Source organism: Colobus angolensis, unplaced genomic scaffold, assembly GCF_000951035.1.
Source record: "Colobus angolensis palliatus isolate OR3802 unplaced genomic scaffold, Cang.pa_1.0 Scaffold315, whole genome shotgun sequence".
Taxonomy (NCBI): Eukaryota; Metazoa; Chordata; class Mammalia; order Primates; family Cercopithecidae; genus Colobus; species Colobus angolensis.
Window position 1 is genome coordinate 705116 of NW_012116433.1, and position 5408 is coordinate 710523.

At 50.6% G+C, this 5408-nt stretch overlaps 1 protein-coding gene across 3 annotated transcripts in view; it reads left to right on the forward strand.

Annotated features, from left to right (window-relative positions):
- FAM163A (family with sequence similarity 163, member A) overlaps positions 1 to 5408 on the forward strand; it is an 84515-nt gene that overhangs the window by 72743 nt on the left and 6364 nt on the right. The window contains exons 2-3 of one of the 3 annotated variants that reach the window (XM_011951130.1): positions 1904 to 1934; positions 4082 to 4173. The gene's annotated coding sequence lies outside the window, so the exon portion shown is untranslated. Of the gene's footprint in view, positions 1 to 1903; positions 2048 to 4081; positions 4174 to 5408 lie in introns of all 3 variants that reach the window. The other 2 variants (XM_011951129.1, XM_011951131.1) reach the window with 2 other exon arrangements.

Here is a 5408-nt window from a genome sequence, read left to right on the forward strand (position 1 = left end):
CTCCCAGGTTCAAGCAATTCTCCTGCCTCAACCTCCCAAGTAGCTGGGATTGCAGGCACGTGTCACCACACCCAGCTAATTTTTGTATTTTTAATAGAGACAGGGTTTCACCATGTTGTCCAGGCTGGTCTCGAACTCCTGACCTTGTGATCCACCTGCCTCGGCCTCCCAAAGTGCTAGCATGACAGGCGTGAGCCACCGCGCCCGGCCAGTCCCCCCATTCTGACCACTTTATTGGCTCCATCCCCACCCAGGCTAATGCCACATGCCTTTGGTTCTTCTTAGGCTTCCCCCTCCTCCTGCCCCTGGCCTGCTTGCCTTCAGGACACAGAACCCAGAGCCACTCTTGTCATGGGCACCAGATGATGCCACAGGCTCTGCAAGATCACTCCCCTCCCCTACTGCCTCCAGACTGAAATCCTCCCAGAGAAGTTTCTTCTTGCATCATTTTCCAAAAGGCCAGATGGTAAGGTTCAAACCTGCTAAGAATATAGATTCCCGGGCCCCACCCTGTAGATACTGCTTCAGTAACTCTGGAGTCTCCATTTTTTAATACGTGGCTCAGGTAATTGTTACTGTCAAGCCAGAGTTACCGTCAACTCCACTTCAGGGGACACCCTAGCTCCTGACGAAATAAGTACAGATCTTCTGGAAGGAGAGACAACGTCAAATGGAAGGGCCCTGGCCTGGGACCTCTACAGTGCCATCTCTGCCTTGCTGTGTGTGTTAAATAAGTCAGTTGTCCTGTCTGAACTTGGTTTCATCATCTAGAAAATAAAGATATTGTAAATCATTCTATTGTAAAGACACATGCACACAAATGTTCATTGCAGCACTGTTCACAATAGCAAAGCCATGGAATCAACCTAAATGCTCATCAGTGACAGACTAAAGAAAATGTGGCACATATACACCATGGAATACTATGCAGCCATAAAGAAGAACAAGATCATGTCTTCATCCATGTGAATGGATGAAGCTGGAGGCCATTATTCTTAGCAAACTAACACAGGAACAGAAAGCCAAAGACCACATGTTCTCACGTATAAGTGGGAGCTAAATGATGAGAACCCAGAACACAAAGAGGGAACAATACATACTGGGGCCTACTTAAGGGTGAAGGGTAAGATGAGGGAGGGAGCAGAAAAAATAAATATTGGGCACTAGACTTAATACCTGGGTGATGAAATAGTCGGTACAACAAACCCCCATGACATGAGTTTACCTGTGTGACAAACCTGCACTTGTACCCCCAAACCTAAAATAAAAGTTTCTTAAAAAGACACTGGAGTCCTTACATTTCCATGGATCATTTTTCTGTAAGTAACAAGCATGTTGCATGATTTATGCTCAAAAAGCAACTTTAATTTTTTTTCTTCAAATGTGCCTGTAAAATGTCTTCAGTGGGAGAAATCTTCCCCTGCCCCTAGAAAAAATACTTGGTCCAATCCCATTGCTTTTTCATCCAGTCTTCGGTGATAGCCTTGTAGTTACTGTAAGTTATAGATAGTCCACTCAGACGTTAGAATGCGTCAGAGGCCGGGCGTGGTGGCTCATGCCTGTAATCCCAGCACTTTGGGAGGCCGAGGCAGGTGGATCACCTGAGGTCAGGAGTTTGAGACGAGCCTGGACAACATGGTGAAACCCCCTTTCTACTACAAATACAAAAATTAGCCGGGGGTGGTGGCGGGCACCTGTAATCCCAGCTACTCGAGAGGCTGAGGCAGGAAAATCGCTTTAATCCAGGGGTGGAGGTTGCAGTGAGCTGAGATTGCGCCACTTCACTCCAGCCTGGGTGACAGAGCGAAACTCCATCTCAAAAAAAAAAAAAAAAAAATGCATAATAATCATGAGTAATGAAACACTCTTATTCTGACTGCATTGTTTTTCTCCTTTCTTCCAGTTTCGCTCTGCTCAAGCTGGAAGCATCTGAGGTGGGCCCCACACGTCCCTCTGCTGTCTACATCGCCCTGTTCTCTCTTCCCTACCACCACCCAGGAGCTGCTGTTTTACCACTTGCCAGGATTGAAATTCGGGGTTCTTACTGGTTAGAGAGCTTGGAGAAACTTAAAACTGGCTCTTGCTTTTGAAAATGTTTTTGTGGGCTCTCCTGGGGTTCCCTGCTGGACTGGACCCCTCTCTCCTGAAGTTCCCTTCACCCATTCAAGCACTGCATCTCTATCCCAGGAGTCTCTTGCAACCCCTTGCTCAGCCTCTGGGCATCTGGAGGCCGCCCACAGCCTCTTCAGTGGAGGTCTTCTCCCTGTTGAAACTTACACAATATTGACTCAAGACAGCCAGCCCCAGAGCTCTCCTCCCTTGGGATACATAGCTCAGCAACGCCTCTCACCATGGAAATCCCCTCACCAAACCTTCACCAAGTTACAGTCCTATCCATGTTTTACAAAGTGGGTGAAAGCATCCATGGATCCTGAGACAGATGTTCTTACATTCCCGTTGTACAGTCTGTGCACAGCCAGGGGAAGAGGGCCCTGCCCTAGACTCACTTTCGCCTTCTGATTTCTATCCTTTGCAGTGTCAGAACTCGTGCAGGAAGAGCCCCTCTGTGATACCCAGTGACGTTAAACTCTACGTCACAGGTTAATCTGAGTGAGAACATCTTGGAGAAAAGAAAGCCTAAGTGCCCAGAACGTCCAAAGCAGAAGCTGGGAGAGTGTAGGAAGGTCTAGATCTAGGAGGGAGGTGATAATGGGGACAGGGCTGCTCTGTCGTGCAGTCACTCTGCCTCCTTCTCAGCTTTCCCCAGGGCTCTGCCCCTGAGAGCTGCTGGGCTCAGATAGGCCTAGTCCCTGAGACATGATGCTAATGTCTGTCCTTTGAGCTCCAGCTTTTGGCCAAGGGTGAGAACCTGGAGGTGGTTAGCCCTGTCCCCTTGGAAGGTGGCTCTGTGGATATGGTTAATGGCTGGGTTTCCTCCCCAATACAAACATCCCTCACCCAGGGAGGCCTCTCCTCCTGGGGACCTCTGAGCCAGGGCTGAGCATCACCCCCACAGGGCATCCCTCCTCTCCCTCCTTCTCTCAGTGTAGGGTTCAGACTCTTCCGAATAATGTTGAGTGGTTATTTAAAGATCAACACCATCCTGGCCGGGCACCGTGGCTCAAGCCTGTAATCCCAGCACTTTGGGAGGCCAAAGCAGGAGGATCACTTAAGGTCAAGAGTTTGAGACCAGCCTGGCCAACGTGGTGAAACCCCATCTCTACTAAAAACACAAAATAGCCGGGCACAGTGGTGTGTGCCTATAGTCCTAGCTACTTGGGAGGCTGAGGCAGGAGAACCACTTGAACCTGGGAGGCCGAGGCTGCAGTGGCACTCCACCCTGGGTGACAGAGTGAGACTGTGTCTCAAAAAAAAAAAAAAAAAATCAGCACTGTCCTGGGTTAGATTGATTGGTTAAATGAATAAACAAATAAAAGAATGTAAAGAGACCCCCAAAAATTAGCCTACCCTGGATTCCTGGATGTCTCGGGAGGACCCTGCCTCCCCCTCCCCCAACAGCCCAGCAGCCTGAACTTGCTCCTCTGGCTGTCCAGTCGCCATCTTTGGCCTGATAGAAGTCAGGATATTGGAGTAGGGGAAGGAAGTGTGCAGCCCAGGCACTGGGAAAAAATAGGACCAGGAAACAGTGGGGAAGGGGCTGGGAAAGATGTATGTTAAGAGCAGGGTCAGTCATGCAGGCAACAAGGATGCATCCACTGGGCACAGATCCAAATCCTCCAGTGGAGCAGGAGAAAACCAGCCGAGCGCCCTGCCCCGCTCAGCATCACCTCCCAGACACGTGCCCAGCATTCTGCTGCTGCCCTGGGCACAGGGTTCCAGAAGCACCACAGAGGGAAGGAGACACAGCTGGGGTAGATGTAACCTTACAGGTCTGTCCTCAGGTTCTCAGGCTGGGGCCTCGGAAACCAAGGCAGCTGCGGAGCTTTACCCTCAAGAAGCAAACCCCTGGAGAGACTTCCACTCTAGAGCCATGGGGTCAAACCTGGGGGCCAGCAGGAGCCTGTCTGTCCTCAGCCTTCCTGTCCGGCTTTCATGGGTCTTCCTCTCTCTTCTCTGGCAGGGACTGATGCCCTTGGCCATGACGCACCCCCACCTGCTGTCTGCTCAGGCGTAGCCTGCGTGACTGAGCCACCACTGCTCCAGCTGTTTCACGTAAGTGTAAGGCACGGGCCACTCCCTTTTCCCCTGGGAGAGGGTGTCTGGGCCACCAGTGGGGAAGGAGCTTCAGAACGTCCTGGTCACAGAGGGAAGGCCCTTAGGATTCTTTAGTGGGCAGCAGGTTTGTCCTCTGGCTACCCCCATTCCCTGACTTGGCCACCACTGAGTCATTCTGCCCCAGACCTGCTGAGACCTGGGTGGGAACATACGGACCTCTTTCTCCTGTCCTCAGGACACCTCAGGAGGCAGCTGGTGTGTTAGAAACTCCACAGCACTGGCCCGTGGGACCTGATGCAGACACTTGCTATCCTATGACTTTAGACAAATGACTTAATGGTCTGGCTTCTCCTCCAGCATTGCTGGGGCTTTTGTAAGATTCAAGAATGTGTATTCGCTATCTTTTGCTGCATCACAAACGACCACAAACTCAACAGCTTAAAACAATACACAATGATTCTGTTTCTGTGGGTCAGAGGTCCAGACGTGGCTGGTTGACCCTCTGCCTCAAGGTCTCAGCTGGGGTTGTCAATTCATCCCCAAGGTCAACTGGAGAAGGATCCACTTCCACTCTCATGTATGTGGCTGTTCAGTTCCTTTTGGGGGGCTGGATTGAGGGCCTCAGTCCCCAGCCAGGAATTGGCCAGAGGCCACCCTAGGTTTCTTCACACATGGGCTTCCCCAACATGGCAACTTTCAGTATCAAAACCATCAGAGACAATGGCTAGCAAGAGAATAGTCTGAATCTTATATAATCTATTCACAGAAGTGACATCCCATTACCCATTCTGTTAGTTAGAAGCAAGTCACAGGCCACACCCATACTTGGGGTAGGGGAGTACACAAGGACATAACTGCCAGGAGGCAGTGACCACTTGGGCCATCTCAGAGCCCGCCCGCCATAAGAGAGCATAAATGGAGCACTTTGTAAACTGTAGGCTGCTGTTTGGGTGTAAGAAGTTACTGCCAGCATTTGCATCTAATTGCAAAGAGACAATGAGCCCTCCTGAAATCATAGAGAGCCACTGAATGTGGGAATTTAAATGCTAAACTGTACCATTAGTACAGAAGTTAGCCGGGTGTGGTAGCACGCGCCTTTGGTCCCAGCTACTTGGGAGGCTGAGGTGGGAAGATCGCTTGGGCCCTGGAGGTTGAAGCAGCAGTGAGCCGAGATCACAGCACTGCATTCCCGCCTGGGCGACAGAGCAAGACCCTGTCTCAAAAAAAAAATT